This window comes from Pongo pygmaeus, chromosome X, assembly GCF_028885625.2.
Source record: "Pongo pygmaeus isolate AG05252 chromosome X, NHGRI_mPonPyg2-v2.0_pri, whole genome shotgun sequence".
Lineage (NCBI taxonomy): Eukaryota > Metazoa > Chordata > Mammalia > Primates > Hominidae > Pongo > Pongo pygmaeus.
In genome coordinates, this window is record NC_072396.2 from 144,501,049 (window position 1) to 144,516,914 (window position 15,866).

The 15,866-nt window shown below is 40.1% G+C and overlaps 1 protein-coding gene and 1 non-coding gene across 8 annotated transcripts in view; one reads left to right on the forward strand and one right to left on the reverse strand.

Annotated features, from left to right (window-relative positions):
- Nucleotides 1-15,866, reverse strand: part of ATP11C (ATPase phospholipid transporting 11C) — a 206,436-nt gene that overhangs the window by 146,847 nt on the left and 43,723 nt on the right. The window lies entirely within an intron of this gene.
- Nucleotides 11,884-12,006, forward strand: LOC129025570 (U6atac minor spliceosomal RNA). The gene has a single exon (XR_008497315.1). It is a non-coding gene; the product is annotated as a U6atac minor spliceosomal RNA (small nuclear RNA).

A 15,866-nucleotide genomic window follows, 5' to 3' on the forward strand; every position in this document is an offset into this window, starting at 1 on the left:
TGGGTGCCTGTAATAGCAGCTACTTAAGAGGCTGAGGCAGAGAATTGCTTGAACCTGGGAGGCAGAGGCTGCAGCGAGCCAAGATCTCACCACTGCACTCCAGGCTGGGCAACAGAGCGAGACTCCAACTCAAAAAAAAAAAAAGGTTAAGATGGTAAATTTCGTTACGTGTATGTTACTACAATTTTTAAAAAAAAAATTAAGTAAATTGGCTTGTTTCTGAAACATTAAAAAAAAAAAAGGTGATTGGCTCCAAAGACAGTGCAGTGTAGCAGTTAAAGTGCAGCCAACGACTCCATGCACCCGAGACCAATTAAGAACAAAAACCGAGTACAGATTCAAGTAGATTGTTTGGATAAACTTCCGGCTCTACTCCTAAGCAGCTATGTAATTTGGGCAACTCATTTAATCTCCCTGCACCTCAGTTTCCTTATTTACAGAATATAGAAAACAACCAAGTTGTTTTTTTTTTTTTTTAAAACAGAGTCTCGCTCTGTCACCCAGGCTGGAGTGCAATGGCACGATCTCGGCTCACTGCAACCTCCGTCTCCCGGGCTCAAGCAATTCTCCTGCCTCAGCCTCCCGAGTACCTGGGATTACAGACATGTGCCACCATGCCTGGCTAATTTTTTTTTTGTATTTTTAGTAGAGACAGGGTTTCACCATGTTGGCCAGACTGGTCTCGAACTCCTGACCTCAGGTAATCCACCCACCTCGGACTCCCAAAGTGCTGGGATTACAGGCGTGAGCCACCGCGCCTGGCACAACCAGGTTTTTCTAACGGTTCTATGAGATAATACCTGTACAGTGCACATCATAGGGACTGGAATATAAAAAGCACTCAATAAACCTTAGCTATTATTAGCAACCACATTAATATAAAAAGTTGATTTTCCCAAACTAAAGAGAAATGCATTTGTTCCCATTTTGGCAAAAGTGCAAGAGGACAAGTGAATGTGTGTGGCTAGATGCCAAAACTCAATGCTGATTCCAGGCTGACCAATTATGGCGATATGTGAGCCTTAATTTGAATCCAGGTTTTCTCAAAAGGTGCCTCTGAGAAGGTCTGCAGGAGAATCCCCAGGGAACTTGTTCAAAATGGAGAGCTCTGCGTGTCAGGCCAAACTTAGTGAATACCAATCTCCGGAGGTGAGGTTTAGAACGCCCAGCCATATCTGGCTATAATCAGACACAATGTGGGGAATTTGAGGAGAGGAAGGGCGAGGTAAAATGAATGAAATCTGCTCTACAGTGAGGCTTCCTGATTTCTTTGGTTTTGATTAACTTTACTAGCAGGTGGGGCAAGAAACTTGACATCAATTTCCAAGACCAGCCAAACGTCTCGTCTTATTTAAATATTCTTCCCTCTCCTACTACCTCCTCCTCCCCCAATCTCAATAATTGATGGAAGAGCATACTACACAAATTTAGGACTCAATCCTCTCCATCACACCACTTTTAGTTACCCATTCATTTGCTTCCATTGTAGGAAGATGAAACCAAATGTCATATTCTCAGAATAAAATTGCACAAATTTAGATATCATAATATCTATTTCCAGTAACTACCTGGTTTCTCATCTGGCCACTAAAGTTCTTTTAATTACTGCCCTTCTTATGCTCTTTAGCCAAGAACAGTAAAACACCTCTGAAGAACCTTCCTCAGGGTAAGCAGGATATCAACCTAGGTTTCCTTTTGAGAATAATAACACCAATTTGGCCAGGCGTAGTGCCTCACACCTGTAATCCCAGCAGTTTGGGAGGCCAAGGTGGGCGGATCACTTGAAGTCAGGAGTTCAAGACCAGCCTGGGCCCCATCTCCACAAAAAAAAAAAAAAAAAAAAAAAAAAAAAAAAAAAATTAGCTGGGCGAGGTAGCGCACACCTGTAGTCTTAGCTACTCGGAGGCTGAGGTGGGAAGATCCCTTGAGCCCAGAAGGTTGAGGCTTTAGTGAGTTGTGTTCTGCCACTGCACTCCAGCCTGGGCAGCAAAGTAAAACCTTGTCTCATAAAAAAACAAAACAAAAAACAATACTCTTGGAGCATGAACCTGGAGAGCATTCAGGCCCCTGAGGAAGTGTACATTTTTATATTCATGTGGTTGCTAATAATAGCTAAGGTTTATTGAGTGCTTTTTATATTCCAGTCCCTGTGATGTGTACTATACAGATATTATCTCAGAATTGTTAGAGTAACCTGCTTGTTTTCAGTGTTTTGTAAATAAGGGAACTGAGGTACAGGGAGATTAAATGAATTGCCCAAATCACATACCTGCTTAGGAGTAGAGCAGGATACAGGAGAACAACGTCAGGAAGTGAAAAAGGAAAAGTCAGAAGTTATCTCTGAGACGTTTTTCTTTGAGAAGTACTTCTAGCTCATTCTTCCTGTCAAGCTGAGTAGCAGCCTTATACATTTTATCTGACAAGAAAACACATTACTTCATCTGCAGCATCAGGAATTAACAAAAGAGCCAAACTGCTGACCTTCAGTTACTAAATCCTTCTACAGTACTTACACTACAATAGGAAGTAGGGTAGTCTGGGAAATAACGGCAAATATAGTCTTGAAGCTCACCCCCACAAAAACAATAAAATAAAACTTCCTAGAAAAGCTGTTGATAAAGTGTCCATTGAAAGAAAATGCTACAGCCACTTCTCTAACAGGAACAAAACAAAAATGGTGTGTTTTTTTCCCAAAATGATTATATAACTGATCCTAGAGAAAAATCACTATCTCTAGAGGCACCTTCCCAGCCACACAGATGTTTGTCAAGTACCCTTTCCAAACAAGGCAGTACCTTAGGCAGAAAGTGCGGCTGAAATCCCAATACAACAATTTTTTTTGAGATGCGGTCTCAACTATGTTGCCCAGGCACAAGTGCAGTGCCTATTCACAGGCAAGATCATCACATACTGTAGCTTTGAATGCCTGAGCCTAAGGCTTTCTCCTGCCTCAGCCTCCCAAATAGCTAGGACCACAGGTGGGCATCACCACATCTCCCTAACAAATTTCTTTATTTATAACAAGAAATTTTCTAAGCTGCAAGTGATGCCAATTTTCATCCTGAGCTAGAAAGCAGGGAGAATAACAGTACCTACCTCAAAGGATTTGAGAGGACTCCAGGAGGTAACTAAGTAGAAAGTGTTTTAAACAGCACCTGGCATTTGCTAGAGGAACAGAAAATGTTAGCTGCTGTGGCTAAGTTTTACACAACCAAAAATTCTAGATAACTCTTGGCAATTTGCTTAAATGGAAAACTGACTTAAAAAACCAAAATGCAGTAAGAGGATTATTTAAAATAGACAAGAAGTGCCTGCAGGTGAACAATGCCATATCTATGCCATATGCAGGACTGAGCAGTATTAAGGGGCACAGGGCTCAACCAAAGAAAGACTACAATTTCTGACCTGGAAAAGTGACATGTTAATGAGGGAAACAGGACAAACACTCATGTCAGACTAGACTTCATTCGTCTGTGCCATCTACCAATGACCATCAATGATTCCCCAAATGGCTGAGCCTCCACTGCTGCTATTTCAAAGGCAATTCCTCTGGGGCCCCTGGTCTGAGTTTCTGTAAGCCCAGGGGCCTATGTGCAGTACCAACTATTGGATTTTCCCGTGCTGCTGTTCTTCTGCTTAATTGCTTCCTCAGTTGTTCATACATAGATTTCCTTGTAACACCTCAAAGGGAAGTTAAGAAGTAGCAATTAACATTTATGACCAATATCATTTTAGAAGACACAACTTATGACCTTGTCAGGCACAAAACACATCATTTATAGTGATGATAACCCTTAAGACAGTAGCCGTAAGCTAAATAATATACGTGGCTAAGAAGAGGCATGTCAATATAAGAGCAACCTTGTTATTTCTGGCTCACCAAGAGTCATTAACCAAGCTGCCACCCATTCACCACAAGATATACACACCTAGTATCAGTAGAGCTGGACAGGCCCTTGCACAGAAGCAATTTAGGGAAGGGGGAATGAAGATGTTAAAGAATTGACTTGCGTCCCAGTGCGGCAGTGGGTAGCAAACTTCCACAAATGAGCTGTGCTCCACAGATGCTTTGCAGAAGTCCACTGTTGGCTACTGAGAACTATTATCTTTCTTAATAAGAAATAACACAGACTGGTAAAAAACGGCCAAGCCCAGTGACTCATGCCTGTAAACACAACACTTTGGGAGGCCAAGAAGGGTGGATCGCTTGGGGCCAGGAGTTCGAGACCAGCCAGGCAAACGTGGTGAAACCCCATCTCTACCAAAAACTACAAAAATTAGGTGGGCGTGGTGGCACGTGCCTGTAATCCCAGCTACTTGGAAGGCTGAGGCAGGAGAATCGCTTGAAACCGGAAGAGGGAGGTTGCAGTGAGCCGAGATCATGCCACTGCACTCTAGCCTGGGCAAAGAGCAAGTGAGACTCTGTCTCAAAGAGGAAAAAACAAACAAAAAAATAATGGTTAAAAAAAATGGGTTTTACATTTATAGTCAGACTGCCTAGATTTGCACCCTGAATCTGTCCTTTCTTAGCGTTATAACTTTAACTCATTTAACTTCTCTAAGTTTTACTTTCTGACATGTAAAATGAAAATAATAAAGGATTAGGGTGATGAGTCAGCAAATAATGCACAGACAAAGCTTAGCACAATGTCTGGCACATTGTTGTACTCAATAATTATTGTTATCCTTGAAATAATAAAAATGGTGTGCAGGTAGCCAGAAAAGCCCACAAAGGTCTATTTTACCAATAATGTGGCCAAAATAGCAAATATTTATCATACAAAGATAGTAAAGCCAAATATTGGCAATAATATAGACAGAAAATAAAATTAATATGTTTTTAACTTTGTGTGAAAATCAAAACAAGATATTTTTGTTGATTCTGAAGAAAATCTGACACCCTGAAAGACCTTTAACTATGGATCACATAGATTCATTCATTCAAAGAACATTTATTGAGCACCTACAAAAAATCTGTTAGGTACCAAAGACTGAAAAATGCTAACAATAGAAGCAAGTGTAAAATGCTATAATGGACACAGAACACAGGGACGGGAAGAATTTGTTTCACCCCAGGTACGTCAGAGAAGGAAGATCCAGGGCAGCATACCACAGAAGAAATGGCATTTGAGTTGGGTCTAGGATTTCACCAGTGAATGGAAGAGCAGCAGCTTCAGAAAGAGGGAACAACAGGAGCCAATACCTAGAGGCATCTGGCAAACACCAAGAGGTACCTGAGGTATCTAGCAGCCTATAAATAGCATGGTACAGACAGAGACTAGGGGGAGGGGAGGGGGAATCATAAAAAGGAGACTAAGCCTGGGCAACATATCAAGACCCTATCCCACAAAAAAATACAAAAAGTAACCAGGCATGGTAGCGTGCACTTGTAGTCCCAGCTACTCGGTAGGCTGAGCTGGGAGGAGGCTCAGCCTGGGGAGGTTGAGGCTACAGTGAGCCACGATAGTACCACTGTACCTCAGCCTGGTAACAGAGCAAGACCTCATGTCAAATACAAAACAAAACAAAACAGGAGACTATAAATGTAGGCCTGAGAAAACCTGTGAGGGCCAGAGAGAAAGGAAATAAAATCAGTATCTTGAAGGGATATCTGTACCCCCATGTTCATTGTAGGATTATTCACAATAGCCAAGATATGGTCACAACCTAAGTATCCATCAACAGATAAATGGATAAAGAAAATGTGGTATATATACACAATGGAATATCATTCACCATTAAAAAAGCAAAAAAAAATCATGCCATTTGTAACAAAATGAATGAACCTAGAGGACAGTTATGCTAAGTGAAATAAACCAGACACAGAAAGGCAAATACCATATGGTCTCACTTATATGTGGAATCTTAGAAAAGCTGAATCCCAGAAACAGAGAGAAGAGTGGTTTCCAGAGATAAGGGGGTGAGATAGGAAAATAATCAAATGGCACAAATTTTCAGATAGAAGATGAACAAGTTCTGGGGCTCTAATGTACACCATGGGTGGTATTAGATGAGTTAATTAATTTGATTGTGATAATCGTTACACAATATATATGTATATCAAATCATCGCACTGCACACTTTGAATTTATACAATCTTTGTCAATTAAATATTTTAAAATAATTTTTCAAAAAAGAAAACCCATTAGGGAATTTGCGCACCCCTAGACTTTGGCATAAAGGCAACTGGACGCGGCAAGACTGGTGTTTTCAAATAGCACTGTCTAGATAAAGAAATGCAAGGAAATAATTACTTTAAAAGTCAGGATAATGGTTATTTCAGAAGGAGAGAAGGTTTTTGACTGGGAGAGGGCACCTGGAAGGACTTCTGGGGTGGCTGACAAAGCTCTATTGCTTGATCTGGATGGTGATTTCAAGTATGTTTGCCTTGTAATATTGTATTAAGCTACACATTTGTTTGATTTTTTTTAATTCTTGTCTCATTTTATAATAAAAAACCTAAAAAGGAAAGAAAAAAAAAAAAACACCTTCTTTTGCCACTATATAGGCCATCCAGGGCAGAGAGGGTACAAAAAGATGAGGAAAGAAGTCATTACCTCAAGATGAAAGATGATGAGGGCCAGGCCCAGAGCAAGAATAGTAGGAGTAAGAAGAATGAAATAAACCCACTGGTGAAACATCTTGATAGTAGGCTGCCACAAACTTCCAGAGGACTTTAGCAGGAGAAGGCTTAAAGAAGAAGATGGAGAGTGATTTCAGATTTGGACATATTGAATATGAGACGTCTTTGGGAATTCAAATACTACTTTCCCCTTGCTCATTTTAATGTATGGCTTTCCTTTGCCTTGGTACACATCTCTCAATAGTAATACTCTATTTCCTACCATTTATGATTCAATTCATGTGTTTGGCTTTCAAATGGGATAGAATGAGGAGGAGGAGGAGGAGGAGGAGGAGGAGGAGGTAGTTCTTGATGTAATCAGGCAAAACTTGGAAAACAAAGGAGGAAGATGGTTAAAAGAAATGTGTTAGTAGTAAAAGACAGAAGTAAAGGAGATAATACCCCATGTGAACTACTCCACTGAAAGGGAAGAAAGGATACAGAAGAAGAGCTATTGGGTCATATTCCCCACAGTCCCCAGTAAACATCAAGGGAAGGGGGATACATCATGCACTCGCCTTATTTTCACATCTGGGACTTTCTTAAGTTAGCTATATGTAATCTAAAGGAGAATTATAATAGAAATTTGAAAGTAAGAGAGATGGTAAATAAGACAGACAAGAAAAGGTATTCCACACCAGGTTAGCACACAATGGAGAAGCAAGTAATTTTGCTTATCTACAAGTCATAACAAACTGTCCTCACTTGGAAGAAAAGACAGATATAAGCAACTGTGTGTCAGATTAATTACAGTCTGGGACACAGCAGCCCAGGTCCGTGGAGTTGGGTTGCTATGGCCCATAATTTAACAAATGCATGAACAACTGACTTTGATAACATTCAACTGGAAATATTAAGATGTTACCCTCAGAGTCCTGCTTCTATTGCATAATAAATCTAGCTACCATTTATTGAGCACTTACTCTATGACAGGCACAGTCTAAGCCTTCAGCATCCATTATCTGATTGAAACCTCACAGCAAGCCCATGAGGTAGGTGCCATTAATCATCACCACATTACAAATAAGGAATGCCTTCAAGTGGTAACTCTAGGGAAACAAGATATGAGCAAGACTGCATAGAGCAGACTTGGGCCTGGGCTAAAAGGAGTGCCTACCTCATACATGGTTCAACCCAGGCCACCAGAGTAGAATATTTCATAAGGAGTATCGGCTGTATCTCCAGTTGCTGATATAGAGTGATTTTTTTTCAGGTCTTATCCTCAGCATGTTTATCTCCTACCACTGCAACATGTGGCAGTGGTAGGCGGCCGGTAGCAATTCTAAGATTTGGGATCCCGGCCAGCTCTCTGCTTCTTTCCATCAGAAATATAACCAACATCTGGCAGAGTCAGCAAACGTCAAGATGTATGGGTCTCCACTAATTCATACATTACAAACTGGTTTCTCAAAATTGGTCAAATTCCATTACAGAATTACAGTTCAGCTGCACTGAATACTAAATACATAGGAGCCATTAGCTGAGACTTTGAAATCTCTTTGCTCTATGGAAATTTCTATTCTGGTAGTAGTTGTTGCATGAGATTTTATCCTTATCGCACTTTTCCTGGCAGCAGTAAAATTCCATTTCCATCAACTGTTTCCTCTCAAGAAAGAAGTCTCTCAGGAAATACTCAAAACATTGTTCAACAAAGTTCTCAAATATGAATCATTTTCAACTGCCAGGAAGACACTCCTTTCCCCCACTGTTTTGCATCATAATAGGCTTTCTCTAAAATGACAGCTTTGGGGGAAGATATACTTATTTGGGGAAAAAAGACATTTATTAACTACAGTGTAAATCCTTTATTCTTCTCCCTCTATGGCTTTGCTTAAGCAGTTCCCTCTGCCTCAACTACCTTCTCCCCAGATCTGCCTGTCCAAGCCCTACCAATGCATTCATTCAAACAAACACTTCCTGAGTGCCTAACAGATTTTTGATCCTGTAATAGGTGGTAGGGGTACAAATCAAATAAATGTATTAAAAATTTACCAAGCAAAGATTATGGTATGATCATGGCAGGACGTGGGATCATGATGGACATTTGAGATTTTCCTTCAATGAAAAGTTTTTTGGAAGAAAAAACATTTACAGCTGGCCCTTTAAGGACAAGCAGGAGGAATTCAACGAAAGAGAAAAGGAATTTATGGCAGCCAAGAAGAGGCCAAGAGGCAACTCAAGGGTCTCCAACTACAAGGAGCACAACTGATTAAGGACCCCATCTGCCTCAGAAATTCATCCTAGTGTCTGTACTAAGTCACACCTCCAAAGCGGTGCTCCCAACCAATCACTGAGTACAGCAGGGATACCAAAGCAGACTGTTGCTGGAAGTTGCAGGACTCCATTAACAGCTGACTTTGGACTCCCCAATAGCTTTTCTGAATCTTCTTTAGACTGCACAGCCGTCTGGAAACCTTCTGCCTAACCAGCTCTCCCTATCCCCTTCACTAGGGCTCAGACTTGCATGAAGAACTAATGGCACTTCCAGCCTTCTCAGCCCCCTCACCATTGTCTGTTCCACATGCATTTTCCCCTAATAAACCCTTGCCAATTTAATCCTGTGTGTCTGTTTTTCAGAGGACCCAGATTAATACAGCATTCTATACAGAGAGCTCAGCATAAATAAATACCCAGAGGTATGAAAAATCATGATGGGTTCTAAGCACCCCAAGGAGTGGTATGTGCCTGGAGCAAGCTGTGGAAGTGTAGAAGAACCTGGGCCAAATCAGTGGAGGCCTTGTATGTCCTGATAAGAAACTTCAACTTGGTCCTATGAGAAACAGGGAGCCACCAGAAAGTTTTAAGCAAGGAAAGGGCATGTTTTCAAAAAACTGTTCTGCTAGCAGAACGAAGGGTGGACAGGGCAAAGCAGAAATTGGAAGCACCTCTATGTATGCTTCCATCTTGTCTGCTAGCTTGTGAGGTCCTGAAGGATGAAATCATATTTTTTGCTTGTTTTGCTTTAATCTTAGAATTGTGTTTAACACAAAGTAGCTCCTCAAGAGGCCCCACTAAATCTACAAGGTTGGGCCTCACCTCAGGGCCCAACATTTTAGTTAAAGCCACTCAAAAGTTTCATGAAGCCTGGTCATTCCTGCTTGGACACTGGAACCCTCTCCATCAATCTAGAAAGAGATGGTTATGTGTATGAAGGGTAGAAGAAACTACTACCAAACTTTGCCTCTTGCTGACTGGTTATTTCATGAACTCCTTTGAAGACAGGCATCTAATCACATTTGTTGATCCTAACTGTGGGACAAAGGTAGTCATTAGACATTTAGTTTTTGAATGTTAACCAAATCAATGAAATTTAGAGAGCCAGATCAAGCTCAAGGCCCAGAGGTCTAATCCAAAGAACATAAACAAAAATCAGAATTGGCTTCTGAATATGGACTCACTGTCCAATGATGATCTTTGGGAAAATGTAGCCTTATTTTTTTCATCATAAGGTGGCAATAAGACCTACCCTAAAATGATATACAAAGTAAGGTGAAAATTAAATAAGAAGATGTGGCCACTGTAATTTGAAAAGAGTAAAATAAATTTTACGAACTGAATATACAATTGGGGAAAATAGACAAACCGAAGATATCAAAACCTAAATATCACCCTAACACAAAGACATCCTGGACTTCTGAATAAATATGAGAAACATAACTTACTTATTACATTGTGACATCAGCTTGCTAAGAAAGGTCATAATTAACCACAAAGTCTACAATAAAACTCTTAAGTTTAACATATTTACTTAAAGACTTCATGGCTAGAAGGAAAGCATACTGATTACCAATTCTGATTTTCAACAATATCAAGGGATGGTGTGGTATTATCCAAAAATTGTCAAGATACAATTTTCATGTGTCAGGCAGCACTTTTGGCTGGAAGAGTACTTTTATGAAATCAAATAATCATATGAACCAATTCCCAGAAGGCTATTGATTGGTAGAGTTGGAGCTAACAGCCCTCCCAAGGTCCAAGGCACTGATAGTCTGATGCCCTTTCTCAGACTCATTCTCATCTCCCTGACTTGACTAATGAAACACACAGAAGCTCTTGGGCCCTGCTTGTAAGACCCAAAATAACCTTACTGAAACAACCTGAAATAGTTTGTGTCACTTAGAGAAGACAGTCTCACGTCATAAACTGTCAGATCTACATGGGCTAAGGGACTAAAGTTAGCTAGCAATGGTTTGTTGTCCATGTAAAATAAAAATGGCATCTCCAATCCTCCACACTGAGATAACCACTTCCAAACCAGTAGGCAAGTCCAGAGCATTCAGGAATACTTTATTTTTTATTTTGATGAGGTCTTGCTATGTTGCCCAGGCTGGTCTAGAACTCCTGGCCTCAGGCAATCCTCCCTCCTGGGCCTCTCAAAGTGCTGGGATTACAGGCGTGAGTCACTGCACCCAGCTCAGCAGTACTTTTTAAGATTTTCCAAATTTGCAAACTGATTTAGTAAATACCTTGTGTTATTTTGACTTGAGAAGGAGTGAAAAGTAGAGAAAACGAATTCCATTTTTATAAAAGAACTTCAGGCAATTTTGTCAAAAGATCTAAACAAACAACTATAGAAATCATTCTAAGTCTCCTTTGCCATCTTCCAAAACCAGATTATTTTCATTTACAAAATACATTTAATGGTAGGAAATCAATAATGATGATAGTAATGGACACCACTAAATTGAGCACATTCTATGTGAGGCATTTTACATATATTATCTGTATTCCTCGTAACTCAATTGTAAATGTTCTAACATTTCAAATTTTTAAAACATGAGGCTCAGAGAGACAAATGTGCCACAAATCAAGTAAATGGCAAAGCTGAGATACAAATCACGATATCTAAAAGCCCAGATTTTAGATGACAATGAAAGGTGGGAGGGCTTTTCTCTCCTTCCAAATCTCAATTTCTACCTCACTCTCCCAATTCCTGTCCTTCCCTCCCTTCCTCCGTCTCTCTCACACAAACACAAACACATGCACGCACATACCCACTCACTTCCAAAGACAGGCGATACCATACAGTGAGCTAATAACAGTTTTATCCAAAACACCTGCATTTAAATTCTGACCCTGCCATTTACTAGCTCCAAGACTTGGTGGTACAAATTGTTTGATGGACCTCACTTTCCATCAAGTGAGATTAAATAAGATAAACATACACACTGCCTAGTACATACTATTTTTGTTACGTTTCCCCTCACTCACTTTTGATAGCCTAAAAGACCAAACGAAGAGGAACCAAAAACATGCTACCTGTATTGTATGCTAAGCAAGAGAGTTAGCACTTCCCTTAGGATGGAAAAATTTCTATGACTTATAAAACACACATATGGTTAAGGAATTCCTACCTACTTCATGTCATTTATCCATGATTTTTATCCATAAAATACAAGAGAATAATCTATTATTGCCATGTGGAATTTAGACTAGTAATGCAAGAATAGTTCAGCATTCATACATCAAACACAATGCCATTCACAGTATCAGCAGTCTAACTAACAAGGAAAAATCTGTATGACTAGTTCTATAGGTACAGAAAAAGTGCAACATTCATTCAGCAGCCCTTCATTATTTAAAAAACAACAACAACAACTCAGCTAACTAGAAATCAAAAGAAACTTCCTCAACCTGGTAAAGAGCATCTATGAAGAAAAAAAAAAAGATAAAGAACATCTATGAAAAACTTACAGCTAACTCATACTTAATAATAAAACACAAAATGATTTCCCCCAAAGATCAGGAAGACGGCAAGGAATCCACTCTTAACACTCCTACTCAACATCATATTAGATAGAACTCCTAGCTAATGCAATAAGGTACAGAAAAAAAATACAGATACTTATAGATGGGAGAGGAAAAATAATACTGCCTGTATTCACAGAAAATGTAATTATCCAGAAAATATAAAAGAATCTATAAGAAACTACTAGATATAATTAGTGACTGGCAAAGTTTAAGAATATAAGATCAATATATAAAAATTGTTTTTTTTCCTTGCCTTGCTATAAAAAAAAATCAACTGTATTTTTATACACAACAGTGAAGAACAGGAAAATGAAATTTTCAAAAGCACCAGTTGTGGCCAGGCACGGTGGCTTATGCCTGTAATCCTAGCACTTTGGGAGGCCAAGGTGGGCGGATCACGAGGTCAAGAGATTGAGGCCATCCTTGCCAACATGGTGAAACCCCGTCTGTACTAAAAATACAAAAATTCGCCGGGAGTGGTGGAGCACGCCTGTAGTCCCAGTTACTCGGGAGGCTGAGGCAGGAGAATTGCTTGATTGCTTGAACCCGGGAGGTGGAGGTTGCAGTGAGCTGAGATTTTCCAGCCTGGCAACAGAGCGAGACTCCATCTCAAAAAAAAAAAGCACCAGTTACAACAGCACCAAGAAACATGTGATACTGAGGGATCAATCTAACAAAGTATTATAAGATTTGTATGTTGAAAAGTATCAAAAACACTGATGAGAGAAATCAAAGACTTCCTTGCAGAGATACACTGTGTTCATGATCAAAAGACTCAATATCATCAGTATTGCAATTCTCCTCCAAATTATCTATAGATTTTAATTCACAGCAAATAAAATCCCAAGTTTCTTTTTCAAAAATTTATAAGGTAACTCTAAAATTATATGGAAAACATAATTTAGGATAACCTAAACAATTTTGTAAAAAAAAAAACTTGGAGTACTCATACCAATTGATTTCAAGACTTACAATAAAGCTATAATATTCTAGACAGCATAGGCAAAAGGGTAACACAGATCAATGAAACAAAATAAAAATTCCAGAAACTGATCCACACATATATGGTCAATTAATTTTTGACAAGGATGCCAAGCTAATTCAATAGACAAAGTATAGTTTTTTTCGTCTTATCAACAAATGATGCTGGAACAATTAGATATATCTATATTCAAAAAATGAATCTCAACCTGTATCTTGCACTATACATAAAAGTCAACTGGAAATGCATCATAGACTGAAATGTAAACCCTAAAGCTATAAAACTTCTAGAAAAAATAGAAGCAAATCTTCATGATCCTGAGTTGGGCAACTGTTTCTTAGATAGGACAGAAAAACCATTAACCATAAAAGAAAATATTGAGGCCAGGCACAGTGGCTCACGCTTGTAATCTCAGCCCTCTGGGAGGCCAAGGTGAGAGGATCTCTTCAGGAGTTTGAGACCAGCCAGGGCAACATAGTAAAACCCTGTTTCTACAAAAAAAAAAACACAAAAATTAGCTGGGCATGGTGGTGCACACCTATAGTACCAGCTACTCGGGAGACTGAGGTAGGAGGATTGCTTGAGTTCAGGAGGCCAGCAGTGCGCCATGATTGAACCAGTGCTCTCCAGCCTGGGTGACAGAGCAAGACCCTGTCTGAAAAAAAAAGAAAAGACAAGACTGAAAAATGGAACTTCAATCAAAACTTAAAACTACTGCCCTTGGGCTGGGGGTGGTGGCTCACGCCTGTAATCCCAGCACTTTGGGAGGCCAAGGTGGGCGGATTTGCCTGAGCTCAGGAGGTCGCGACCAGCCTGGGCAACAAGGTAAAACCCCATCTCTACTAAAATACAAAAAATTAGCCAGGCGTGGTAGCGTGCACCTGTAGTCCCAGCTACTCGGAAGGCTGAGGTAGGAGAATTGCTTGAACCCAGGAGGCGGAGGTTGCAGTGAGCCGAGATCGCACCACTGCACTCCAGCCTGGGCGATAGAGCAAGACTCCGTCTCAAAAAAAAAAAAAACACAAAACTACTGCTCTTTGAAACACACTATTTAAAAAGTAAAAACACAAGCCATAGACTGGGAAAAACATTTGCAAAACACATATCTGATAACGGACCAGTAGCCAGAATATATAAAGAACACTCAAAGCTGTATAAATTTTTTTTTTTTTTTTTTTTTTTTGGATACAGTCTCACTCTGTCGCCCAGGCTGGAGTGCAACAGTGCGATCTCAGCTCATTGCAACCTCTGCCTCCCGGGTTCAGGTGATTCTCCTGCCTCAGCCTCCCGAGTAGCTGGGATTACAGGCGCCCGCCACAACGCCCAGCTAATTTTTGTATTTTTGTAGAGACGGGGTTTCACCATGTTGGCCAGGCTGCTCTCGAACTCCTGACCTCAAGTAATCTGCACACCTTGGCCTCCCAAAGTGCTGAGATTACAGGCGTGAGCCACTGCGCCCAGCCCAAAACTGTATAATTTTTCAAAACCCTGCCAAATCAAAAAAATGTTAAGACACCTGTTCAAAATCATTAGTCATTAGGAAAAATGCAGAATAAAATTACAATGAGATATCACTATTCACCTACCAGAATGGCTAAAGTTTTAAATGACAGACAATAACAATATTGGTGAGGATATGGAGCAAATGCAACCTTATATGTTGCTGTTAGGAAACAAAAATGGTATAGTCACTTTGAAAAATAGTTGGGCAGCTTAAGATATAAAGTTAAATACATAGTTTTCATACTACCCAGCCACCTCACTTCTATATATTTACTGAAAACAGGATATACGTCTACACAGAAACCTGAACACAATTTTTTTTTGGAGACAGGGTCTTACTCTGTTGCCCAGGCTGGAGTGCAGTGGCACAATCTCAGCACACTGCAACCTCTGCCTCTCGGGTTCAAGCGATTCTCATGCCTCCGCCTCCAAGTAGCTGGGACTACAGGCACGCACCGCCACACACAGCTAATTTTTATATTTTTAGTAGAGACGAGGTTTCACCATTTTGGCCAGGCTGGTCTCGAATTCCTGACCTCAAGTAACTCGCTCACCTTGGCCTCCCAAAGTGCTAGGATTACAGGTGTGAGCCACCATGCCCGGCCTGAACACAAGTATTTACAGCACCTTTATTCATAACCACCAAAAAGTGAAAACAGTCCAAATGTCCATCAGCTACTGGTGAATGGATACACAAATTATAGTGTTATCTCTTTAGTGGAATTCTACTCAGCAATGAAAGGCAGCAAACCGGATAAATGCAAGGACATAGATGACTCTCAAAAGCATTATGCCAAGTAAAACAAGCCAGACTCAAAGGTTATACATTTTGATCCCATTTATATGGAATTCTAGAAATGATAAAACTGTAAGGGACAGAAATCAGATTAGCGGTTGCCAGGGGTTGGCAGTTTAGGGAGGGGACTGACTACAAAGGAGCATGAGGGAACTTTTTAGGTGACAGAAAATTCGATTATTTTGATTTCAGTGGTGATTACAATTTATGTA